At 49.8% G+C, this 27,686-nt stretch overlaps 1 long non-coding RNA gene across 1 annotated transcript; it reads left to right on the top strand.

The window, feature by feature from the left end:
- Positions 1 to 13,873: 13,873 nt before the first annotated feature.
- On the top strand, positions 13,874 to 27,273 carry LOC119964865. Its single transcript, XR_005460384.1, has 3 exons — positions 13,874 to 13,935; positions 14,959 to 15,004; positions 27,240 to 27,273. It is a non-coding gene; the product is annotated as an uncharacterized LOC119964865 (long non-coding RNA).
- Positions 27,274 to 27,686: the final 413 nt, after the last annotated feature.

Genomic DNA, 27,686 nt, shown 5'->3' with positions numbered 1-27,686 from the left:
TTATATTCACCACAAAGTTACATTCCCGTGCAAGAGCTTTTAGGTCACGCAGATAGTCCTCTAGCGACTCTGCGGGGCACTGGCGGCGGGTAGTGAAAATATGCCGCACGTAGACTTCATTTACAGGCTGCACGTATAGTCGGTCGAGTATAGCGAGGGCTTCGGTGTACGAGTCGGTACTATCGAGTTGCGTAGAGATGCGATGGCTCACCCGTGCGTGCAGGAGACTGAGTTTCTGCTCTTCAGTAGTAGCGGAGGTAGTCGACGCAGCCAGGTAGGCCTTGAAACACCGAAGCCAGTGTAGAAAGATTTCCTTCGCTTCTGCGGCCTGTGGGTCGCGTTCTAGTCGATCAGGTTTGAGGGCTGATTTCATGTTGGTTTTTTAAGTCTATTAAATTGATGTGACCATCAATTCACTCGAGACATGAGAGGAAGTAAACTGTGGCTTTAATAGACTTACAACTGCGCCTGCCTGCGACCAGAAGAACTGAGGGCAGACTCACAAGACCGCAGCACTTTTTACTTCGGTAGTGGGAGGGGCCATGGGCAGAGCCAAGGGTGGAGCCCTGTACAAGCTCCTCATCTCCCTCTGTGGGCAGAGCCGCACAACGGCTCATCGACAGAGCCCACAAGGACACGATGATATGTAATGTGAATTAGCATTATACGTTCACCACACCTGCCACATCCAGTTGTTAATGACAATTAAACAGAAGAGGCTCCAAAATCATCTACATATTGGCATAAACATGGCAGAGACCAGCTCATCAGTGAAAAAGACAAAACGGAAGAATGTGCAACCATATTCAGCCAGAATGCCAATGAATGATCCATCTCGGCTTCCTCCTGAGGTGCCCTCCACCATTAGCGCCAATCTTTCAAGAATTCAATTCTCTGCACATGATATTAAGAAACAGCTCAAGACACTGGATACTGTGAAGGTTATTGAGCCCTGACAATATTCTGGTTATGGTACCAGAGCTACGGGCGCCAGTAGCCAAGCTGTTCCAGTACAGCTGCAACACTGACATCTGACAGGGCAGCATGGTGGCACAGTGGTTAGCACTGCTGCCTCACAGCGGCAGGGACCTGGGTTCAATTTTCACCTCGGGTGTCTGTGTGGATTTGCACTTTCTCGCCATGTCTGCGTGGGTTTTCTCCGGGTGCTCCGGTTTCCTCCCACATTCCAAAGATGCGCAGGTTAGGTGGATTGGCCATGCTAAAATTGCCCCTTAGTGTCCAAAAAGATAGGTGGGGTTACTGGGATGGAGTGGGGCATGGGCCAAGGTCAGGTGCTCTTCCCAAGGTTTGGTGCAGACTTGATGGGCCGACCGGCCTCCTTGTGCACTGTCGGGATTCTATGATTCTATTTATCCGACCTAGCATGGGCAAAAGAGCTGAAGTCAAGAGTTGAGATGAGAGTGACAGCCTTTAACATCATTTGAACGAGTGTGGCATTACTCAGTTTAAAGGAAGGTGAATATGGCCATTGGAATTCAATTATCTCAGCCACAAGCACATTGCTTCAGGAGTTCCTCAGGGTTAGGTTTAGTGTCCCAGACCTAACCATCTTCAGCTGCTTCATCAATGACCTTCCCTCCATCAAAAGGCTAAAAGGGGGGATGTTCACTGATGATGGCACAGTTTTCAGCAACATTCATAACGCCTCAGATACTGAAGCTCATATATAGCAGGATCTAAACAAAATTCAGACTTAGACTGATCAATGACAAACAGCATTGTTGCCACACAAGTTGCAGACAATGATCACTGTCAGCAGGAGAGAATCTAACCATTGCCCCTTAACGTTAAATTACATTCCATTGCTGAATCCTCCACTATCAACATCCCGGGGGTTACCATTGACCAGAAACATAACTCGACCGGCCATATAAATACCACGGCTACATGAGCAGATCGGGGATTGGGAATTCTACAGCAGGTAACTCATCTCTGGCTCCCCAACACCTGTCCACAATCTACAAGGCACAAGCCAGGAGCATGATGGAATATTGTCCAATTGTCTGGATTAGTACAGCTCCATCAACACCAAGTAAGCGTGCCACCTTCCAAGGCAATGCATCTCGCTTGATTGCCATTGCATCCACCACCGTAAACATTCACTTTCGCCATCAATGGTACACAGTGACAGAAGTGCCTACCATCCACAAGAGGCACTGTAGGAACTCACCAAGCCGTCTTCAACAGCATGTGACCTCTACCACCTAGAAGGGGGGCATTGGCAGCAGATACATGGGAACACCAGCACTAGAATGTTCCTCTCCAAACCACACAGCATCCTGACTTAAAACTGTGTCACTGTTCCTTCTTCCCTCCCTAACAGCACTATGGCTACCTGGAACAGCATTTTCAAAAGGTGACTCACCTTCTGAATACTGGGTGCAGTTCTGGTCACCTCATTACAGAAAGGATGTAATTGCACAGGGGAGAGTTTAGTCGTGATTGACGAGGATGTTGCCTGAACTGGGTAATTGTGGCAATGAGGAAAGCTCAGATTGGCTGAGGTAGTTCGCTCTGAAACAGAGGAGGCTAAGGGGAGATTTAATTGAGATGTAAAAAATTGTGCGGGGCCTGGATAGAGTGGGTGGTAAGGGCCGATTTACTTCAGCAGAGAGGTCAGTGACGAGGGAGCATCGATATAAAGTGATTGGTGGAAGGATTAGAGGGGAGATAAGGAAAATAATTTTCACCCAGACTGTCCTGGGGGTCTGGAAATCAGTACTTGAAAGGGTAGTGAAGGCAGAAACCCTCAACTCATTTAAAAAGGAGTCTGGGTAGCAACTCAAGTGCAGTAAACTGCAGGGCCACGGATCAAATGTTGGAAAGCGGCACAGACAAATGGCGGGATTTACCGACCAACCCTCGGCGGTGGAAGTGGCCCGCCAGCGGGATGTACCAACCCTGTCGTTGTCAATGGGATTTCCCGGTGACTGCATCCCTCATCACCGGGAAATCGGTGCGCTGGCGAGGGACTGGATTATCCCGCCAGGGTGAACAGCCAGTATGACGTGCCCAAAATGGGCCAAGTGGCCTCTTACTGTGCTACAAACCTTCCATGATTCTATGATTCTCAAGGGCAATTAGTGATGTGCAATAAATGCTGGCCTTGCCAGTGACGCTCACATCACAAGAAAGAATCGTCAAAGTATTTATACATCATTAGTTAAGGAGACAGACCATTGGTTCTTTCATTCACCTGATATGCGATTCTCAGCTTGTACTTCCAGCAACCTACCGGGCAATATTTCTTTGAGCTGAAAGATGTAGCAAAATTCTAACAATGCTCACTTCAAAATACTCCATGTCAGCAAATTCTGGGCTATTACAAAACTGCTCAGCTTTTAGTTGCTAACAGCTTCTGTTACTATTCCTATTTACCATACAGATTCATGTAGAAGTTGTCCTCATGATTTTTGGCCTAAACAAATCCGTGGGCGGGATTCTCCGTTATGCCAGCCGGCCAATGGGGTTTCCCATTGTGGGCAGCCCCACACCGTCGGGAAACCCCCGGGCTGTCGGCGTAACGGAGAATCTCGACAGCGGAGAATCCAGCCTCATATCTTTCATGTATCTTCTTTAAGAGTTAATTAAACATTTTCAGGGATCCAAGCCTAGAAATTTCAGAACCAAGTTTCATTCTGGAAATGTGAATGATTTGATTTCATTGTAAATGCATAAACACTGATGGAAATGAGTACCGGTAAATAAATTAATCAATGTCAAATAATTAAAATGAATTCTTTAATGTTGTTGGTTTTTACTTTGTTGTATTGTGACAGCCTTCTTTTGGGTTTCCCTTGAGTCCAAACCATGGGCGTCTGTTGACCCCTGGGATGTTTTATCTGTGCAAAGGCCGACTCCATGACTTCTGGCTGAAAAAAGAGTCATATCATTTTGACCATTACATTTGTATTTATATTTTTGCCTTTATTAATGGAAAAACTATTTTTCTGCAATGGGGCAGCTTTCAATTTTGTACCTCTATAAGCTTAATGTTGGGTTCCACTTTTGATCCTGCTCAGAGAAAATTACAAATAAAAATCCTTAGCATTTGTCCACTTGTTCGTTGTTTCATCATTCAGAAAGTTGTCAGGGGCCATTCTTCCTGACGGGGCATCTTTCATCACTGCTGTGTCAGTGGCTGCAAGGGAGATTATGAAAGTGGGCCAATTAAATTTGATTCCGCCTCTCCCAATTGTTCATTTGAAGAAGCCCAAATATCTGGTGGGAACAGACCAGTCATTGTGTATCTGTGTGTGGGAGGTGAGGAACTCATTTTGCAGAGACTTCAGCCATAATTGATCTTCTGTAACCTTGTACAACATGTTCGAGCACCAACCTAATGATGCTGCCACACAGCCCTTCTGGCTCCAATATCCGGTTGTTACGGGAACACCGCTCTGGCTGGCTGAGGCTCTGGGCCTCACCGCTCTGGCTGAGGCTCTGGGCCTCACCGCTCTGGCTGGATGAGGCACTGGGCATCCCCGCTCTGGCTGGCTGGGGCTCTGGGCCTCTGGGCCTCACTGCTCTGGCTGGCTGGGGCACTGGGCCTCACCGCTCTGGCTGAGGCTCTGGGCTTCACTGCTCTGGCTGGATGAGGCACTGGGCCTCACCGCTCTGGCTGGCTGGGACTCTGGGCACCCCCGCTCTGGCTGTCTGGGGCTCTGGGCCTCACTGCTCTGGCTGGATGAGGCACTGGGCCTCACCGCTCTGGCTGGCTGGGGCTCTGGGCACCCCCGCTCTGGCTGGCTGGGGCTCTGGGCCTCTGGGCCTCACTGCTCTGGCTGGCTGGGGCACTGGGCCTCACTGCTCTGGCTGGGCCTCTGGCCCCCCCCTGCTCTGGCTGGCTGGGGCTCTGGGCCCCCTCGCTCTGGCTGGCTGAGGCTCTGGGCCCCACTCCTCTGGCTGGCTGGGTCTCTGGGCCTCACTGCTTTGGCTGGCTGTGGCTCCCCCCCCCCCCCCCGCTCTGGCTAGCTGGGGCTCTGGGCCTAACTGCTCTGGCTGGCTGGGATTCTTGGCCTCACCACTCTGGCTGGGGCTCTCGCCACCCCGCTCTGGCTGGCTGGGGCTCTGGGCCTCACCGCTCTGGCTGGCTGGGGCTCTGGGCACCCCTGCTCTGGCTGGCTGGGGCTCTGGGCCTCCCCGCCCTGGCTGGCTGGGGCTCTGGGCCTCACTGCCTGGCTGGGGCTCTGGGCCTCACTGCTATGGCTGGCTGGGGCTCTGGGCCTCACCGCTCGGCTGGGCTCTGGGCCTCACTGCTATGGCTGGCTGGGGCTCTGGGCCTCCCCACTCTGGCTGGCTGGGGCTCTGGGCCTCACCACTCTGGCTGGGGCTCTGGGCCTCACTGCTATGGCTGGCTGGGGCTCTGGGCCTCACTGCTATGGCTGGCTGGGGCTCTGGGCCTCACTGCTATGGCTGGCTGGGGCTCTGGGCCTCCCCACTCTGGCTGGCTAGGGCTCTGGGCCTCACCGCTCTGGCTGGGGCTCTGGGCCTCACTGCTATGGCTGGCTGGGGCTCTGGGCCTCACTGCTATGGCTGGCTGGGGCTCTGGGCCTCCCCACTCTGGCTGGCTAGGGCTCTGGGCCTCACCGCTCTGGCTGGGGCTCTGGGCCTCACTGCTATGGCTGGCTGGGGCTCTGGGCCTCACTGCTATGGCTGGCTGGGGCTCTGGGCCTCCCCACTCTGGCTGGCTAGGGCTCTGGGCCTCACCGCTCTGGCTGGGGCTCTGGGCCTCACTGCTATGGCTGGCTGGGGCTCTGGGCCTCCCCACTCTGGCTGGCTGGGGCTCAGGCCTCTGGGCCTCACCGCTCTGGCTGGGGCTCTGGGCCCCCCCTGCTCTGGCTGACTGGGGCTCTGGGCCTCACCTCTCTGGCTGGCTGGGGCTCTGGACCTCACTGCTTGATTGGCTCACGCTCTGGTCCCTGAAACCTACCTTCAGTACTTACCTTCCTACTCTTTGCTGCTCGTCCAATCACAGGCTGGTTTGTCTCTGATTTGCTTACAAGTGAGCCTATCAGCAGCAAATGCAGGAAGGAACCAGCCTGTGATTAGATGTGAGCAGCTTTATCAGTCACTTGAATGTCCAGGTTTAGCGGTCTGCACTGAGTTGACAAGTCTGCTTGAAATCCAAGGTGCCGGAAAAGTGTTCCGTTGCACTCCAGCAGCACCACACCAATGAGCTTTAGTGTTACATAGAACATAGAACAGTACAGCACAGAACAGGCCCTTTGGCCCTCAATGTTGTGCCGAGCAATGATCACCCTACTCAAACCCACGTATCCACCCTATACCCGTAACCCAACAACCCCCCCTTAACCTTACTTTTTAGGACACTACGGGCAATTTAGCATGGCCAATCCACCTAACCCGCACATCTTTGGACTGTGGGAGGAAACCGGAGCACCCGGAGGAAACCCACGCACACACGGGGAGGACGTGCAGACTCCGCACAGACAGTGACCCAGCCGGGAATCGAACCTGGGACCCTGGAGCTGTGAAGCATTTATGCTAACCACCATGCTACCGTGCTGCCCACACTATTCGACATTTGAGTGTCTCATTACCTCAGAACATAGTATTTGATGTCAATATCATGATATGTGAATTAAGGAACCTCCTTGAGTTTATAGCTGTCTAAATAAATCACAACTGCATTTTAATTGCCTGTGATATCTTGGCACGTTCTGAGTAATTCCAGTATGTTAAGTTGACACAATTCAACTAATTTTGCTTCTATTTATCAACTTTATTGTGCTAAAAATGATTCTGTCTCCAGAGAACCCATGATCGAAATTAAGCCTGTTATCATAATCATATCATACTTATAGCCAGAACAGGCCTGTAGTACAGTCTCAAGAGTTGGAATAATGTGTGTCTAACACTCCCTTTGATTTAATCATGTGTTGAACATGATCTTTCCAACCTGTCCTTTCTAATCTGGACACATACAACCTCCACACCTCAGCTTTGTAATATAGGAGTGGTACTCAGACAGTACTGTTTCTTCAATGCTCATGTCCTGCTGTTCGGTAAAAGGGATCAGAATGTACTAGTACATTATTTACTGATTGGCTGGTTAGTAATCACCATGGAGATATAAATGCAATTGTGTCATGAATAGGTATGACTCCAATGTTTCTGAAATATATGGTTAAAAGAAGGGGCACTCAACTTTTAGAAAAAAGTTGTAAATCATAGACTCTATTGCACTAATTTAATGAATTTATATATATTTAACTCTTCCCAAAATCTGTTTTTTGATGGGCTTGCCCAAAGGTGTTAGCAGGGATACCACATACAATCCCCTGTGCAGTGTTAAAGAACCTAGACATGACTTTTAATGATTTCAGCATTTAAACGAGGGACATCTAGCCATGTGGGAAGGCCGAGTTTCAGACGCAAGGATGTCCTGTATAAGCAGGTGCTGCCTGTTCATCTAAATGAGTTCAGCCTGCAGCCCCGCGTAAAATGTGCAGATCACTGGCTTCAGTTTAACATGGGGCCCCAAAAGCACAATGCACAGATAGCCTGGATCTCTTAAAGGTAGCCTACTCCTCTTAGAGGGGAACTGCAGTCATCCCACAGAAGCTGCTGCAGACTGTTTCTGGAGCGACTGGCTGAAGGAAAAGTACAGCAAATGGTGAAACAGGGAAGAGAGCGGATTTCCAGGATTACTGAAGTGACACTGAAGACCTCAGTGATGGAGGTAGGCTGGAGGAGGCAAACCCTGGGAGTGGAATGGGAGCATGTGGCCATGGAGATCAATGCCTGGAGACTGGCTTCGAGGGCCTGGCTGCTGTGTCAGAAGGAATTCAATCAGCTCACACGGTCAGTGATTACATCATCACATGACATCGCCCACCACACACGACTCGCACTGCCCATTGCATCACAGCTCTCCTCATTCACCCAATCTCAGTCTCCAGCAACCAGGAGCCAGTCCTCACATTCAAATATTTCACTTTACGCTCACACTTTTTAATGCTGTCAGCCTCACAGTCACCTCTTGTTACTTCCACATATCTCTGGCTATTCAGGTGTGACAGGCACACGACCCAAACACACTGCAACACACCGACTGACATTCTACCCTCTTTCGTTCGGACAAGGCAGCATATAGAACATAGAACATACAGAACAGAAGGAGGCCATTTGGCCTTGAGTCTGCACCGACCCCTTAGATATCTGCAGGTAAAGGCATTTGCTAGACGGCAGGTGGAGGGATTCCCTGCGCTCCCCGCGAAGGGGGTGAGTGACAGGGTGCTCGCGGGGGTCTGGGTCGGGGAGGGGAAGATATCCGATATCTACAAGCTTATGCAGGAGGTGGAAGAGGCGTCAGTAGAGGAGCTGAAAACGAAGTGGGAGGGGGAACTGGGGGAACAGATCGAAGACGGGACATGGGCTGATGCCCTGGAGAGGGTAAATTCTTCCTCCTCGTGTGCGCGGCTTAGCCTCATCCAATTCAAGGTGCTGCATAGGGCCCACATGACTGGGACGAGGATGAGTAGGTTCTTTGGGGGTGAAGATAGGTGTGCCAGGTGCTCGGGGAGTCCAGCGAACCATGCCCATATGTTCTGGGCATGCCCGGCATTGGAGGAGTTCTGGAAGGGGGTGGCGAGGACGGTGTCAAGGGTGGTGGGATCCAGGGTCAAGCCAGGATGGGGACTCGCGATCTTTGGGGTTGGGGTAGAGCCGGGAGTGCAGGAGGCGAAAGAGGCCGGTGTGCTGGCCTTTGCGTCCCTAGTAGCCCGGCGAAGGATTTTGCTACAGTGGAAGGACGCGAGGCCCCCAAGCGTGGAGACCTGGATCAATGACATGGCGGGCTTCATTAAGCTTGAGAAGGTTAAATTCGCCCTGAGAGGATCGGTGCAAGGGTTCTTTAAACGGTGGCAACCTTTCCTCGACTTTCTGGCTCAACGATACTGGGACAGTAGCAGCAGCAACCCGGGTGGCGGGGGGGGGGGGGGGGGGGGGGGGGGGGGGCGGGACGTTGATTATGTTGGCTTATTTTATTTAAATTTGATTTATCAAATTTTAATTTATGGTTAAGTTCTCTTGTTTGGGGGGGGGGGGGGGTGGGGGAATGTGATACATGTGATGTTACGGTATGGGGGGAATTGTGGGTGTTATGGGGCTGTTAGTTGCATATTACTGCTTTTTGCTATACTTGTTATATTTTCTGTAAAAAATTCCAATAAAAATTATTTTAAAAAAAAGAGTCTGCACCGACCCCCATTTCCACCCTATCCCCCTAGCCCAATAACCCCTCCGAACCATTTTGGACACTAAGGGCAATTTAGCATGGCCAATCCACCTAACCTGCACATCTTTGGACTGTGGGAGGAAACTGGAGCACCCGGAGGAGACCCACGCAGTCACAGGGAGAACGTGCAGACTCCGCACAGACAGTGACCCAGCGGGGAATTGAACCTGGGACCCTGACGCTGTGAAGCCACAGTGCTATTCACTTGTGCTACCGTGCTGCCCAAATACAGTCACAGGAGCAGAAGAAAACAGCAGGGGACAAACAGTTCTGCGTCAATTGAGGCCTCTCGAGGAAACGGTGCTCTGCATCATGGAGCTACTGGGACTGAGCGCTGTAGCATCCGGTTACACAGACGAACATCAGTCTAACAGTTTGTTCCTGCCGGTATGCACATTCTCAAATCCCATTTCACCTTCATTTTGCTATCTAGCATGACCATGGACCTCTTGCTTTCCACAAACCCACCCCGCCGCAACACTGACCTTCCCTCACCTAAACCCTCTAATTCTGCATTTCTCCGCACAGATACTCAAAACCCACTGCCTGGCCAGCCAATGCAGCCTCACACGGCAGGGGGTGGGGGGAGGGGGGGGGGGGGGGGGGGGACGGACACTGCTGATGAGAAAGCACTGCCACTTGATGTGACAGTCGCAGCCGCCAGCTCAGATTCTGGCACATTTTGCACCTTAGAGGGTAATATAGAGTTGGCATCAGAATATGATGCGTCACCGGGCATGAATGAGCTGGAGCCAGGCTAGATGGGAGAGGATAGTCTGTGCATGAACTCACCAGACAGCAAGGTTGCAGATGAGTTCTTTGCTGTAATCAGAGATGGGGATGACACACAGGACAACGCTGAGGTCTAGTCACACCGAGATGCTTGGCGCATTGTAAGTCCTGCTAGATAACCTGTCACTGTCAATGAGTATGGTGGAATCCAGCTCCAATTTGACACGGCTTTGCACAGAGCTTGGAGCCCATCTTTTCCACAATGGACATGATGGCTAGCTCCATGAAAGCTATTGGGACCCACTGGGATGCAGCTTCCGATGGTCGATAGCTGAGCTTCCATTTCAACATAGGGAGAAGCAACTCAGCTTGCACTGGAAGCTCAGGCTGAGCTCATTGGACCCAAGCCTGATGCCACATGAGCCCATGTATCCACGTGCTATATTCCAGAAAGCTAGGTGGAGAAGGATGGAACTGATGTCAATCTTTACACACTTTTGTAAGCATTTCTTTACAGGGATACACATTAAAAGCACACGCCCCTTGACCCAATAATCAGCCTGTATCCAATGGGCACAGGTGAATCTTTAGGTATTCCATTCCAGGTATTAATCTAATAAAACGCCTCTGAACCACCACAAACCATACGCATTTACATTCTTCTTTAAATAAGGAGACAAAAACTGCCCACCAGGCACGATCTACCAGCTGCATTGGGCCCGAACAGGAGCGCGGTGTGGCCAGTAGATGTCAGGAGAGGCCTACCACAGACTTCCCAACAGCCAATGATCTACCCAGGTATCCCGAGGCAGAGCGATCAGGAGGTGGGCGGGATCAAGCCTCGCACACCTAAGCAGGTTTAAAACCTGCTTGGCGTGTTGACCCGTTATCAATCGGGCTCCAGGTAACTACTGACCTCCTGAGGGAGTCCCCAGCTGGGCGCCGTTCAGCACTGGTCCACACAAATGTGAACCGGGTGAAACGGCACCTGAGGTGTGACCCGGGCCCTCGGAGGTCCCTGGCCGCCCCCTCGAATGCAGTCACCTTAGCACTGCCAAGCTGGCACCTTGGCATTGCTAACCTGGCACTGCCAATGTGCCAGGGTGGCACTGCAAAGCCAGCAGGAGCACTATCAGGGTGCCAGGGTTGCAGTGCCAAGGTGCCCAGGTGCCAGGGTGGCATTGCCAAGGGTCAGAACCTGAGGGGGCCCATAAAAGGAGGGTGGAGAGGGAGTATGGAGTGGAGGGGGGGGGGGGGGTGGGTGTAGGGTAGGTATGAAGGGGCCGCAGGAAGGTTGGGGTGGAGTGAAGGGTGGGGGTACTGGAAGGGGGACCCAAAAGGGTGCATGAGAAGGTCTGAAAGGGGGGGCCCTCAGCATCCTCACATCAGGGTGTTATCACTTGGGGTAGTGCCCATGTGTGTGGGGTGTGACATTGTCAGTGGGTGGGGGTGTGGGGAACCCTCAAGCCCACTTAGAGTTCAGGGCACCCTTTCAAAATGGTGGCCCTGTCTCTGAGGAGCCGGTCTGGCCAGTGAGTTCAGCTCCCCAGCGATGAAAATCATTCTAATGGCATGATCTACCGGCCACATTAGACACTAAAATAGTGCACTGCGGCACGACGTGGCCTGTAAATGATGGGAGACCATGATCCTGGGGTCTACCCGGCTCGCCACGCTGTGATGTGAAGTTCATCCATTGTGGGTGGGATCACTTTTTGGCAAATCTGCATATTATAGCGAGTCAGCTAGTCTTATTTTAATATGCAGTTACCTGAGATTGGGATCTATCTCCTTCGCCTTGGAGACTTCAGGCAAGCACCATTCAGAACTGGTCTTCACATATGGGGACCAGATGGAGTGGCACTCGTGGGAGGCCCCCAGGTGCATGCCCTCTGGGAAGATTGGTACCCTGGCACTGTGGGTGCCACCTGGATCCCCTGGCACTGGTAGCCCGGCAGTGCAAGCCTGGAACTGCCAAGGTTCCCAGGTGGCACTGTTAAGGTGCCAAGCTGGCATTATTTGCATGGCGGTGATCGGGCAGGGGTGCCCTGCATGGGTAGGGTGTAAAGGGAGCAGGGTGAGCGGTGGTGGGCAGGTCATGTACGGAGGTTCGGGGGTCACGTCGGGGGCTCAAGAGATTGCAACGCCATTAAAAATGGTTCCCTGCCCTCTCCATGCACTGAGGAGGTTCAGCGCATGGGCCTCCTCAGTGCAGGAAACGGGACTAAGCACAGCCTCGGCTCGCAATCCCTGATGAGGCCACGTATCTAACCGGAGTCAGGTTAGATAGCGGTGTGTCTCCTGGCGCTGCGAGCGCTGGGGAACTCGCGGCTAAACACACTCGCTATGGTTCCCATTTGGTTAAATCACGGCCCAAATGTGGACTAGCCCAGTGATAAACTCCCCAGGGCCCAAAAAAGTGACTAAATGTGGCTAGATAGTGGTGGGGAACTCGCCCACAGAGCGGAGGAGCAACCCCCAGCAAAACCTGCCACAAATGATGCTTAGAGATTGTGATAATATGCGGGAGAGACCAAAATCGGGACACGTACTGGGTGCTGTTCGGTTTGCGATCTAACCCAGTGTTCTTCAAACTTCTTTTCCGGAGACCCATTTTTACCAACCGGCCAACCTTCGGGACCCAACCCGGCCGACCTTTGGCACCCACGCCGGCCGACCTGTGCGACCTACCATTTTCTCTTACCTTGTTTGCTGATGACAAAAATGGAGGAAATGGTTTTGGGTCCCTTTGGCCCTCGTACACACTCCTCCAATGGAATTTGTTGGATGAAGGTGAAGCCTTCCGGTGTCGGAAAGTATGGAGTCTCCATCTGTCCAAAGTTCTGAATTTTTATCCTGTAAGATTTTATCAAATAAACCCCCCCCCCCCCCCGAACTTGTAAAAAATAAATAAATAAAATGAGTAAAATAATTGAAAAAAAATGAATAACACATCCCAAGTGGATCCCCGTGGGTGGGTGCGCCGTCTAGCATCTGAGAGTTATTGCCTCACATCCCAATCAGACCATGTTGCCTGGACACTGTGCCTGAACACTGCAGGAGGCAACATCATGGACGCAGCAGCCAACATCAGAACACCCAGGGGCTGGGCCTAAGCACTGGGGAGGGAACCAGCACCCGGACCAGGTAACATTGCATGCAGGTGTCTGGGGTACAGGGTCTGAGGCCTGATGACCAGAGGGTGTGTGGGAGGCCGTGTTGGATGGCAAGGGGTGTGGGGGCGGGGGGGGGGGGGGGGAAGCAATGGGGAATGGAGGGTCCCAGGGTGGAAGACACCGCTGGTTGTCAGTCTCCCACCCTCTCCAATTCCTTGCAAATATTACAGGGGATGGACGATATCTTGGACCCCGTAGAGGTTGCCCTTGCGATGCTGGCCAGGTGGCCAGAGGCCGGAGAAGGCGGCGGCAGCAACGTTGATAGAGATTTGAGGCAATGGCCTATGTGCATGGCCCTGCCCCACACCCTGAGAACCTGACTATCCATCAGGCCAGGGAGGGACCCAGAGGGGGAGGCCGGCGATGGTCCAAGGTGTATAGGCATCGCTGGTCTTTTGAACAGATGACAGACAGCGTGTGCCACAGGAGACTCCACCCCAACAAGGGGATGGTGCGGCACCTGTGCCATGTCGTCATGGTCTTGGCCACGTGGAGGAGGACACCCGCTCCTGGTGGCCGTCAAGGTCACCACAGCCTGAACCTTTATGCCTCAGGATCATTCGAGGGCTCGAGTGGGGACTTGTGTGGCACCTCACAAGCTACAGCCCACAAGTGCATCTGTGAGGTCATGGATGCCCTGTTTGCCTGGCAACTAACTATGTAAACTTTGACATGGACCTGGCCCAACAGGATGCCCGGGTAGTAGGATTCTCCGCCATCGACCAAATGCCCCAGGTGCAGGAGGTAAGTGTTGGCATACATGTCACATTGCACCAGGCCATCAGGGAGTGCCATATAATCAACAGGAAGGGGTTCCACTCCCTGAATGTCCAGCTCGTGTGCAACTACCACATGATGATCATGCACATGTGTGCACGCTTCCCAGGGAGGGTGCACAACAGCTACATCCTGGGACAGTCAGCCATCCCCGACCTCTACGAGGACCACCCAAGGATGGTTGGTTGGCTCTTGGGGGATAAGAGATATCTGCTGAGGACCTGGCTAATGACGCCAATACAGAGGTCGGGGACCAATGCAGAGATCCGAAATAACGAGGCCCATGTAGAAACATGGGCTGTCATTGAACGGTGCATCAGACTCCTCAAAATGCGATTCAATGCCTTGACTGTTCTGGTGGTGCACTGCAGTACATCCCCCAGAGGGTTGCCCGCATTGTGGTGGTCTGCTGTGCCATCCACAACCTGGCACAGTACCGGGGTGATGTGCTGGAGGCGGAGGGAGTGGAAGATGCGGCTACCACTGAGGAGTCAGCAGACCGGCTGGAGTCAGACTATGGCATAGATTGAGGAGCACCAGCACTCAGCTCTGAGCGGGAGGAGGACGAGGCGGAGCTGGACCAGGAGGTGCTGGACTTTAACCTGGTGTTGTAAGACGTCTTACTGTGCTCACCCCAGTCCAACACCGGCATCTTACACATCGTGGCTCTCTCAGGATGACTGCATTCTTCCTCCCACCACTGCCTCTCTCGCAGTGCCCTAGCTGTTGCCCAGACTGATGCTGCCCATGCCTAGGTGGAGCACTTCAAAGCCAGGCTCTCAATAGCTGCCTGAAGTTATCCTACAAGGCCCTCTGCAGTCTCTCCCAGTGAAATTCAGCAACCTCCCACCCTCCATGCTGCTGTCACTGGAATAGCTCTGTGTCAGAGCGCAAAGACAATACATACAAGGCACCAGGGGAATGCACAAGGGTTTTCGATGTATTATTGCAAATGTTATTTAATGATTTTTCTTGTTCTCTTTATTTCAGAGATTTTGGGTCAGAGGAGGCCGTGATTGAACAATGCAGATGAATTGTAGGCTGGGGGATTGTGGAATTGTTTTTTTGAAAAACAGTTTGTTGAAGGCATTTAAAATATATACATAATCACAAAAATACAGAAGTCAACTGCGGCAACAGGAAGCAAATCCCCCCCCCCCCCCCCCCCCCTCCCCCCCTGCCTCCCCCTGCATCCTCCGCCACCAACAGCCCCACTCATCTCGCTGCCACTCAGGTACCCGATCCCTTATACAACTCATCACCCCCCCCAAACAAAAAGTAAACATCCCTCCGCCCCTTGCTGATGACTCAATACTCCTTAAAAAAGTCGATATGCAGCTCCCACCTCAAGATGAATCCCTCCTCCACCCCTCGAATGGCAAACTTATTATTTTGCAAATGTTGGAACTCTGCCAAATCACTCACCCCTACCCCTGTCTTTGGCGGCTCTGAGTTCCGCCAACTCAACAAAAGCAGTTTCCGGACTATCAGGGAGGCAAAGGCCAAGACATGGCCTCTCCCCCCGCCTGAACTCCCAGATCCTCCGACACTCCAAATGTCGCCACCTCCGGACTCGGAGCTACCGTTACCCCCAAAATCTTTGACATTATGTCCGAAAATCCTTTCCAAAACTTCCTCAACCTTGGACTTGCCCAAAACCTATGCACATGGTTCGCCAGCCCCCCCGCACACCTAACCTCCACCCTCGAAAAGAACTGACTCATCCTGGACACTATCTTTTAGGCTATAAACACCACCTTAAATTGGATAAGACTTAGTTTAGCACACAATGAGGACACATTCACCCTCCGCAGAGCTTCCCTCCGCACTGTGGCCCTCAACGTTCCCCCCCCCCAACTCTTTTTTCCACTTCCGCATGATCTCCTCCAGAGACGCACACTACCTCTTCATCAGCTTCTCTATCTCCGCAACCCTATCTTCCCCAATGTCGTCCTCGGACAAAAGCTTATTCTGCAGCACCGGGGCAGCAGCGCTGGAAAGGACAGCACCTCCTTCCAAACAAAGTCCCTAACCTGCAGATACCTGAACCTATTCCCCCTTGGTAGCTGGTATGTCTCCTCGAGCTCTTCCAGGTCTGCAAACCTTTCTCCCATGAACAAATCCCTAAAGTACTCTATCCCCACCTGCCACCACTCCTGGGCCCTCTCATCCAAGCCCACCGGCGCAAACTGATGATTGTCACAAATTGGCACCCACAGGGACATGCCTTCCAATCCAAAGTGCGGCTGACACTGGTTCTAAACCCTCAGTGCTGATACCACCACGGAACTTGTGGAGTGCCGAACTGCTGAGAACAGAAAGGGTGCCAACAACAGTGCCCTCAAGCTGATCCCCTTACATGAGGCCGCCTCTAATCGCCCCCAAACCGATCATTCCTCCACAGCCCCTCTCCCAGCCATTATGATGTTTACTGCCTAGTAATTCAACAAGCACGACAATGCAACCCCCCCCCCCCCCCACCCCTCACCCCCTCACCCCCTCCACACATGTCAACCCCCCTCCAAGAACACCCTCTTACCCACGGAGCCTTCCCCACCCACACAAACCTCAAGATAAACCCAGTCACTTTTATAAAAAAGACTTAGGGATAAAAATCGGCAGGTTCTGAAACATAAACAAAAACTTTGGCAGCACCGTCATTTTCACCGTCTGCACACACGCACCAAAGACAATGCATGTCCCATCTCTTGAAGTCCACCTTCATTCTCTCCACCAGCCGCGCCAGATTCAGCCTATGCAGCTGGACCCAACTCTGTGCCACCTGTATCCCAAAGTCACGACCCCGCCCCCAACCATCCAAAACAACAATTCTCCCAAACTCCTCGGGGAGGGTGGCGGTGGTCAAAGCTTCCCTCCCCCCACCAACTTCTCCAACATATTCACCACATACTTTGTGGCCTGTGTTCCCTCAATCCCTTCAGGCAGCCCCGCGATCTGGAGATTCTGCCTCCTGGAACAATTCCCGAGGTCCTCCACCCATTCCCTCAACCTCTTCTGGCTCTCCTCCAAAAGCACCATCTCCACCCCCAGTGGGGCCAGTCAGTCCACATCCTCCGCCACAACTCCTGCACCTTCTGGAGTGCCAGGCCCTGCACCTCCAGCCTCTGCTCCACACTCTCGATAGCCACCCATGCGGCTCCACCACCTTTGCCAGGTCTTCTGAGGCCTCCTGCCTCGGCTGCTGGAACTTTGCAATCAAAAAGTCCACTAACTGTTTGGTAGACCATTGGCCAACAATAACGCCCCAGCACCCTCTGTCATCCTTTCCTGTGTCGCACCTTGAATAAACTTTCACTCAAGCTGCTGCCTCATGCACCTCACACCAGCAAATCGGGGGGGGGGGGGGGAAATTCCCACCTCGAGCAGCAGCCACCTACTCACTCTGTGGCCGCCACTGGAAGTCGGGATTGTGGGATTATTGTGATGTAGGAATGGCATCTTAGGGGAACTGGAGCCCCAGTAGAAGCTCATGGAAAGCCTACCCAGAGTGGAGAGGTCCCGGACGCCTCCTCTGTAACCAGGAATCTCTGAATCGTTGGTATTGTTGTGGCCTGAAGTACAGGGGGATTTGGCGAGGGGATCATGGTGCTTGGGAACTGTCGGGCAGAGTGGAACGATTGCCGGAAGAACATGTTTTGCATTTCTTTAGCATTATGAAATATCCAAAGACACTTCACAAGAAAGTTAGAAAGCAAATTTTACATTGAGCCACTGAAGCCAATTGTTCCATCCCTGCAGAGTGGAAAAGAAGATGAACAGCCAGTTGAAATAATCAAAAGACAAAATTTCACCGTTTAAAGCTTTTACTTTAAAAAATGGCAGATGGTGAAATTTGAATTCAACAAAATCTGGAGTTACATGTCTGATGATGACCATGAAACCATTGTTGATTGTGGTAAAAATATGAATGTCCTTTTGGGAAGGAAATCTTCCATCCTGGTCTGGTCTAGCATACATGTGACTCCAGACCCACAACAATGTGGTTGACTCTTAAATTCCCTCTGAAATGGCTGTGATGATATGATCTGCATACTCGTCTGCCATTGGGCCAGAACGTCGGCTTACCATTGGCCCTGGTCGGTCATGTGCCTCTCGACCGATTGGCCGAGAGGCTGAGTTAACCACGCCTCTGCCAACGAGGTATAAATGCTCAGAAGCCTGACGATCGTTCTTTTCCACTGTAGACGATCGCCAGGCTGTGTTCTAGTTAATTAAAGCCTGACATTGGTAAATCACTCGCCTCGCGTGCAATTGATGGTGCATCAATGGCCCAGCAAGTCACTCAGTTCAGGGGCAATTAGGGACAGGCAATAAATGTAGGCCCAGCCAGTGCGATTCTCATCCATCGAATGAATAGAAATAAAAAGGCCAAAACATCCAGTGTCTTTCTGCAATCGTTCCACTCCACCCGAGTGCTCTCTGATGCCATTATCACCAGAATGGTACAGTCCGCTGAATCCCCCTCTCCTTCAGGTCACAATAGACAATTCAGGATTCTCGAGATTCCCACATCCAACTCATTTAAAAGGTTTAGTTGGTTCTAGTACAATTGTCTTCCCTGTAGAGAGTTTTACTTCAGCCCCTTATCATTTTGTTACCGAACAGCAAAGATTCCTGGGAAGGTTCCAATTCTTCTTTACTGGCTCACGTAGAAGAGCCTCTTTCTGTGATACCGTAACAGTGTTAAAACTTTCACCCTATCTCAATGGATGTCTATTTGAGTTTCTCTCTCAATGGCAACCAGATCACATGGGCATTTCTCCAGACTGAGGTGCTTATCAGGAATTTTCAGTTCTCGCCCTTTTTCAGAACATTCTGTCTTACCTTAAGTTAAAGGTTACCTTTTAAAACACAAACATTGTCTTGTAGAGTTCAGCATCCATGACTAAAAGCTTGGTTAAAGAGGTAGCTTTTCAGGAGTGTCTCAAAGGGGTAAAGTGAGATATAGACAGGGAAATGTTTTGGAACGGAATTCCAAAGCTTCACACAGCTGAAAGAATGTTCACCAATGGAGTAGTAATTAATATCAAGGATGTTGTGTTTTTATAATGATATAGCACCAATCACTCATAAGAGACTATGTAAACAGGTTGTGGGTTCCTTTATTTAAACATGAGAACAGATATACATGGATGGAAATCCTGGAGACATCAGCAGCAGAGCTGTGTGTGCTGTGTTCAGCTCACAGGCCAAAGTGAAACTGAGGCTGCATCACATGACACACTTCCATTCTAGTGATGGCATGCTGCTATCCCTTAAAGACATATTACAGCAGAGACCAGAGTTAGATGAGTGCAGATTTCTCAAAGAGTTGTGGGGCTGGAGCTGTAGGAGATTACAGAGGTAGGGTATAGGCAAGACCATAGAGGGATTTCAATATATGGATGAGTATTTTAAAATTGAAGGGAAGATACAATGCAAGGCAGTGTGCATGTGGGTAATGGATAAATGGGCACGATGTGAGTAAGGACACTAAACGGCCGATTAATTACTCTTTTTTACCACCATGCCACACAATATTGGTGTGCTTAAAAAGTCATGCAGCAATCAAAAATGTAGTAGACGGGTATCCTCAAACAATGGTTCTGCTGGATGGCCCTCTCAGACGGAGTGCTCCAGTACCCACCTGAGTGGGCGTCCACATTGGTGATGCCCTGCTGCATTCTCCAAACTGAACTCTCGGGAGGGTGCAGCCAAAAGCAAAACAGTAAAAATAGTGCGGATACTGGAAATCTGAAATAAAGAACAGAAAATGCTGGAAATACTCAGCAGCTCAGGCAGCATCTCTGGTGAGAGAAACAATGTTTCAGGTTGTGGCCTTTTCCTCAGATTTTCAGCATCAGCAGTATTTTGCTTTTGGTTGTTCACTCATGATAACGAGGTTATAGAAGACACAGCGGAACATCACAAACAGGGTAACATACTCTTGTGAGTCCTGGAGTGATCCCTCTTTGAATATTTTTGAGGCAGAGCTTGCTAGATTCTCGACTGACGGGGTGTAAAAGGTTATCCGAGGTTCTCAGGAGTGTGGTGTTGAACTTGCAGTCAGATCAGCCATGACCTTAGTGAATGGCAGGGCAGGTTCAAGGGGCTCCTTGTTTTGTATGTTCGAGAGGTCCAGGCAGCAGAATCATTATTTGAGGGTGCAATTGGTTGCTGCACACCATCCTTGAGTGGTATGGGGAGTTCATGAGGCAGGTGTTTAGTGACTTTCACTTGTCCCTCTGGTTCCTCGTGGTGGTCCAAAGATGGTGTGTACTGCTGCCTGCCACAGGGTGAATGTGTTGTGGCACTATGAAGACAGTAGGGTTTTACCAAGAGAAGCATCTGGTCATGGTTACAAATCAAGTGGACATTAATAGACCTGAACCGTACAGTTATAGAACATCCCCCCATTAACACATGGAGCCATGTGCATACAGTCAATGACATCATTCATCATTGAGAATGTTGCCCGTCTAGTAGCATGACACACTCTATTCTCCTGTTTGGCCAGGAAGAAGATGATAAAGTCCCTCCTTGTTAAATTTTAAGCCTCTGTCCACTCCCGAATGTAGTAAATGACTGTGAGTTATTGCTAATCTAACCAATTCCCACCAAAAAAGATCCAGTGGTGTAAAATTGAGAGCAATGGTGACCTTGGTGAAATGGAGGCGTTTGTAGGCAGAAAAAATGTTTCCACTTGTAGGTGAGACTAAAATTAGAAGCAATAACGTCTTATTAATAAATCAAATAGGGAAATTCAGGAGAAACTTTGTTACCAAAAGACTAAGTGGTGGGATGGTGGCACATTAGTTAGCACTGCTGCCTCACATTGCCAGGGACCCAGGTTCAATTCTAGCCTCGGGTGACTTTGTAGTTTGAACATTCTCCCTGTATCTGCATGGGTTTCCTCCGGGTGCTCTGGGTTCCTCCCATAGTCCAAAGATATGCAGGTTGGGTGGATTGGTCATGCCAAATTCCCTTAGTTTCCAGCCATAAAGTGGGGTTATGGGGTTTTGGCTTGGGCCTAGTAGTGTGCTCTTTCTGAGGGTTGGTGACGATTCAATAGATCAAATGGCCTCCTTCTGTACTGCAGGATTCTATGGTTCTAATAAAAATGTGAAACATGCTGCCACAAGAAGCAGTTGAGACAAATAACATAGAAACTTTTAACAGGAACCTAGAAACTGGAGTTCCACACTAGCTTTCTGGAGTGAAACAAAGGCAGGCTCGATGGGCTGAACTGCCTACTCCTAGTTCTTATATCCTTCTATTCCTTTCTCCTTCATGAGCTTACCTAAAACATTTCAGCTATGAATCATAGAATTTACAGTGCAGAAGGAGGCCATTCAGCCCATTGAGTCTGCACCGGCCCTTGGAAAGAGCACCCTACTTAAGCCCACGCCTTTACCCCATCCCCGTAACCCAGTTAACCCCACCTAACATTTTTGGACACTAAGGGCAATTTAGCATGGCCAATCCACCTAACCTGCATATCTTTGGACTGTGGGAGGAAACCGGAGCACCCAGAGGAAACCCACGCACACACGGGGAGAATGTGCAGACTCCGCACAGTGACCCAAGTCGGGAATCGTATCTGGGACCCTGGAGCTGTGAAGCAACTGTGCTAACCACGGTGCTACTGTACTGTCCACAAGAGGCTGGTTAGGACATAGAACAGCACAGCACAGTACAGGCCCTTCAGCCCACGATGTTGTGCCGACTATTTATCCTAATCTAAGATCAACCTTACCTACACCCCTTCAATTTACTGCTGTCCATGTGCCTGTAAAGAGTCGCTTAAATGTCCCTAATGACTCAGACTCCACCACCTCTGCTGGCAGTGCATTCCACCCACCCACCACTCTCTGTGTAAAGAACCTACCTCTGACATCTCCCTTATATCTTCCTCCAATCACCTTAAAATTATGCCCCCCTCATGACAGCCATTTCCACCCTGGGGAAAAGTCTCTGGCTATCCACTCTATCCATGTCTCTTATCACCTTGTACACCTCTATCAAGTCACCTCTCTTCCTTCTTCGCTCCAGTGAGAAAAACCCTAGCTCCCTCAACATTTCTTCATAAGACATGCCCTTCAGTCCAGGAAGCATCTGGTAAATCTCCTCTGCACCCTCTCTAAAGAATCCACATCCTTCCTCTAATGTGGCGACCAGAACTGGACACAATATTCCAAATAACCAGGGTTTTATAAAGCTGCAGCAAAACCTTGCGGCTCTTAAACTCAATTCCCCAGTTAATGAAAGTCAACACACCATACACCTTCTTAACAACTCCATCAACCTGGGTAGCAACTTTGAGGGATCTATGTACGTGGACCCCAAGATCCCTCTGTTCCTCCACACATCTAAGAATCCTGCCTTTAACCCTGTATTCAGCATTCAAATTCAACCTTCCAAAATGAATCACTTCACATTTATATCGGTTGAACTCCATCTGCCACTTCTCAGCCCAGCTTTGCATCCTGTCAATGTCCTGTTGTAACCTGCAACAGCCCTCGACACTATCTACAACTCCAACAACTTCTGTGTCATCGGCAAACTTACTAAACCATATAACCCCTACAGTGCAGAAGGAAGCCATTCAGCCTATCGAGTCTGCACCGATCCTCCAAAAGAGCATCCTATATCAGCCTATTCTCCCACCCTATCCCCATAACTCCAGTTCACCTGCGCATCTTTTGACAATAAAGGGCAATTTAGCACGGCCAATCCACCTAACCTGCACATCTTTGGTCAATAAATATTGGGCAACCCCGCGATACCCATATTCTGTAAATGTGTAATTATCAAAATATTTGAAAGGAAAACATTTGAAGGACCAGGTGAAAGAACAGGGAGGTGGGACTAATAGTCAAAAAGCTGGCACAAGCCTGATGGGTGAATGGCCTCCTCCTGCACTACAGATTCTATGCCAAACGCAAAATACTGTGGATTCTGGAAAACTGAGCGAAAAACAGACAATGCTGTGGAGCACTCATTTCTGGAAAGGGAGGAAGAGCCAGTTTAGATCAATGGGCTTCCCGTTGAACTAGATATGTCATTACTTGGTTGAGAAATGTAGAATAGAGAAGGTTGGGAAAAGAGGGATGCTGTTAAAGAACGATCAAAATAATATCTAGATAGCACTGTGTTTTGCTCCAATCTAAATGAATAAGATGTGGTTCGTTAGACAGAAAGACCCCATGGGCAAATGTGAGTGTCTCGTTACTTAGTTCTTAGCGATATCAGATTGAAATGCTTCCATCTGAGATCGTTGTGTTCTCCCTTATCACACAAGGCACAGACCCTTCAGAGCACACCGTGTATAATTCTGTGTGCGATTACTTATTCGGTTCACAGCAGAACCCTTGGCTATCCACTGAGCTGTGCTGAACATTATCAGTGTCCATTTTGAGGCATTACTGCTCAAACAGCAAGTAATCGCCTGGAGAAAATCTGTCAGCATCTCTGCAGCAGACAAGAGATGAAACAATGTATGGCAGAACCATTTGTGTCCCGTCTGATTCACTGTGAAAACAACAGGCCAGGCTTTTTTATCAGCTTTAGTGAGACAAGAGTGGGGTAATGCTGAAATTACACTGTGTGTGCCACTGCCATGCTGTGAAAAAGCATGGGCATGCAATAAGTTGCCTAGTATCACTGCACTAAAGGAGAAAGTTTGCGAGGGTTTCGATGCTCAACCTCATACACAGCTAGGAACATTCAGCCCCTTGAGCTTGTCCTGCCATTTAATGAGCTTGTGGCTGATCTGTGACATTACTCCACATACCTGCCTTGGCCCATACACCTTAATATCTTTGCTTAACAAAAATCTATCTATCTCAGATTTAAAATTAAAAACTGATCCAGATTCATCTGCTGTTTTTTTGTTTAAATATTTTTTATTCTCCTCTATTTTCACATTTTCTCCCAAATTTACGCCCACCAACAATAAACAATAATCAGTAACAAATATGTCAATCCTGAGATCAATAACAACAATCCCAGCCTCCCACCAAACCCCAAACATTAGCCCGCACGTTGACACAAACAGATGACAAAAAGGAATCAGGAATCACCCGTAGTCACCATTAACACACACCACCCCTCTCCCCCCAACTAATGTTCGATGTTATCCAGCTCTTGAAAGTGCATAATGAATAATGCCCAAGAATTGTAGAACCCCTCCATCCTTCCCCTCAGTTCAAACTTAACCTTCTCAAGAAGAATTCCATCAGGTCCCCCCGCCACGACAGGGCACAGGGTGGAGAGGCTGCTCTCCATCCTATCAGGATCCGCCTTCGGGCGATCAATGAGGAGAAGGCTACATGGGGCAGCATGGTAGCATAGTGGTTAGCATCAATGCTTCACAGCTCCAGGGTCCCAGGTTCGATTCCCGGCTGGGTCACTGTCTGTGCGGAGTCTGCACGTCCTCCCCGTGTGTGCGTGGGTTTCCTCCGGGTGCTCCGGTTTCCTCCCACAGTCCAAAGATGTGCGGGTTAGGTGGATTAGCCATGCTAAATTGCCCGTAGTGTCCTAAAAAGTAAGGTTAAGGGGGAAGTTGTTGGGTTGCGGGTATAGGGTGGATATGTGAGTTTGAGTAGGGTGATCATTGCTCGGCACAACATTGAGGGCCGAAGGGCTTGTTCTGTGCTGTACTGTTCTAAATTCTAAATTCTAAAAACATCTGCCTCCGCACCCATTTTCAACCCTGGCTGGTCCGACACCCCGAATATGGCCTCCCGGGGGCCCGGGTCCAGTTTCACATGTACCACTTTGGAAATTACCCTAAAAAACTCCTTCCAGTAATCCTCTAGGTTTGGACAGGACCAAAACATATGAACGTGATTAGCGGCCCCCCGCCCACCCTGCAACGTTCACACACATCTTCTACTTCAAAGAATCGGCTCATCCTCACCCTCGTGAGGTGTGCTCTGTATACCACCTTCAGCTGTATCAGCCTCAACCTCGCACATGAGGTGGAGGCATTCACTCTCCAGAGCACCTCACACCAGAACCCCTCCTCGATAACCTCTCCCAACTCTTCCTCCCACTTTGCTTTGATCCCTTCCAGTGGTGCCTTCTCCTCTTCCAAAACAGCCCCGTGAACCGCTGATACTACCCCCTTCTCCAGTCCCCTGTCGTCAGCACCTCTTCCAACAATGTGGAGGCCGGCTCCACCGGGAAGCCCTGCTTCATCTGTTGTTTGTGGGAGAGAGTTCCAAACCTCTACCACTCTTTGGGTGAACAAATTCTTCTTAACATCTCTCCTGAACGGCGTAGCCCTAATTTTTAGTCTATTCCCCCTAGTTTTAGAATCTCCAACCAATGGAAATAATTTACCCTTATCTACCCTGCCTTTCCCTGTTAATATTTTGAATATTTCGAACTATCCCTTGCGGGATGATCTTCTGTCAATGCTCAAAACGGGAAGGTAACGGGACAGAAGTCACACGATTCAAAATGTGTTGACATAAAGACAGAGGTTGTTTCCAATCCTTTGCAGCTCGGCCCATGCAATGAAATGCAGCGATGAATAAAGATAACGCACTGGGGCATTCGTTCGCAAGTCAGCCAAATCAAAGGCCTTTCAATCACAGGCAGCACTATCAGTACAAGGAGTCCAGTGGTTTAAGAAGGTTGCACACCACCACCTTCGCAGGGCAAATAGGGATGGGTAACATCTGCAGCCTTGTTAGCATCCCGAGAATAAATTAAAAGAAAGAAGCACATGACTGGAAATGATGCGCCATTTGATTAATTGTGTAGGTAATAGTCAATGGATTCCGTTAAACAGTCACAGACTCTTTGAAATCTGACTCCTCACATCTTTTACAATTACAGGTCTACATGTCTTCTAACCAGAAGGAAATTTTATTTTTTAAATTTTTTTTAGAAATTTAGAGTACCCAATTCATTTTTTCCAATTAAGGGGCAATTTAGCGTGTCCAATCCACCTACCCTGCACATCTTTGGGTTGTGGGGGCGAAACCCACGCAAACACAGGGAGAATGTGCAAACTCATAATGGACAGTAACCCAGAGCCAGGATTGAACCTGGGACCTCGGCGCCGTGAGGCAACAGGGATAACCCACTGCGCCACCGTGCTGCCCTAGAGGGGTATTTTATGACAATGCAAGTACCAGAGACCTTTGGCCAGATAGGCTGAAGCTTCAGGGACTGCTTGCTTTTTAAAAAATAAATTTAGAGTACCCAATTCATTCTTTCCAATTAATGGGCAATTTTAATGTGGCCAATCCACCTATCTGCACGTCATTGGATTGTGGGACCAAAACATATGAACGTGATTGACGCCCCTCCCCCCCCCCCCCCCCCCCCGGCGCAATGTTCACGCACATCTTCTACTCCTTCAAAGATTCGGCTCATCCTTGCCCTCGTGAGGTGTGCTCTGTATACCACCTTCAGCTGTATCAGCCTCAACCTCGCACATGAAGTGGAGGCATTCACTCTCCGGAGCACCTGACACCAGACCCCCTCCTCTATAACCTCTCCCAACTCTTCCTCCCACTTTGCTTTGATCCCTTCCAGTGATGCCTTCTCCTCTTCCAAAATAGCTCCGTAAACCGCGGACACTACCCCCTTCTCCAGTCCCCCTGTCGTCAGCACCTCCTCCAGCAATGTGGAGGCCAGCTCCACTGGGAAGCTCTGTATTTCCTTTCTGGCAAAATCTCGAACCTGCATGTATCTAAACATTTCCCCCTGCTCCAGCCCATACTTCGCTTCCAGCTCCTTCAATCCTGCAAACCGACCCCTAAGAAACAAATCTTTTAGTGTCTTAATCCCCTTTCCTCCCCTTTCCGAAAATTTCTATCACACCTCCCTGGCTCAAATCTGTTGTTCCCCCGAATCGGCATTTCCCTTGACCCTGCCCCCAACCTGAAGTGTTGGCGAAACTGCCTCCAAATTCTCAATGAAGCTATTATTACCGGACTCCCTGAGTATTTCCCTGGGGCTATTGGCGCTGTTGTTCATGCTTTCAATCCCGACCCCCTGCACAAACTCTCCTCCATTCTGACCCACTGGGAATCAACCCCTCTGACCCAGCTCCGCACATTCTCCATGTTCGCCGCCCAGTAATAATACATTAGGTTCGGAAGACCCAAACCCCATGCCTGCCTTCCCCTCTGCAGCAGCACCTTTCTAACTCTGGCCACCTTCCCTTCCCATATGAATGAAGTAATCCTAGTTTGTCCCGATGTTAAATAAATTGTTACATTTATTTATTTGCGCTTTTTTTCTTGGTGCAGGATCAGCAAGAAGAGGCAGGAGACATCGAAGAGCATTTCTTTGGTCAGTTAATGTTTTATGTTATTAGTATTTAGCATTTATTGTTTAAAATTCAAATTATGTGAAAGGAAGATATATTTTTTTTTGTAAACTTTGGTTTTGTCATGAGGCTGTTAATTCCATCAAAGAGTTACTTCACTGTATTATGTGAGTTTGGAGTGTTACAGATACCTGACTCAACAATGGCAAAGAGACTGAACCAGAGCCATAACTTTTTAAAGTTTTAAGACGGTGCGGAAAGATCGATTCATTCCAGGAATGATAATATAAGAAATAGGGCTTGGTTATTTTATAAACAAACTTTATTAAAACAAAAGAAAAGAAAACAATATTTAAACTTTTAAATTTCAACTCTAACATTGACAGCGTACTTGTAGTTTCTTAACCGTAACACACTGGTTCCCATT

The sequence above is a fragment of the Scyliorhinus canicula genome, chromosome 4, assembly GCF_902713615.1.
Source record: "Scyliorhinus canicula chromosome 4, sScyCan1.1, whole genome shotgun sequence".
NCBI lineage: Eukaryota > Metazoa > Chordata > Chondrichthyes > Carcharhiniformes > Scyliorhinidae > Scyliorhinus > Scyliorhinus canicula.
Note: the sequence above shows the minus strand (reverse complement) of the source record. Positions and strands in the feature narration are given on the sequence as shown.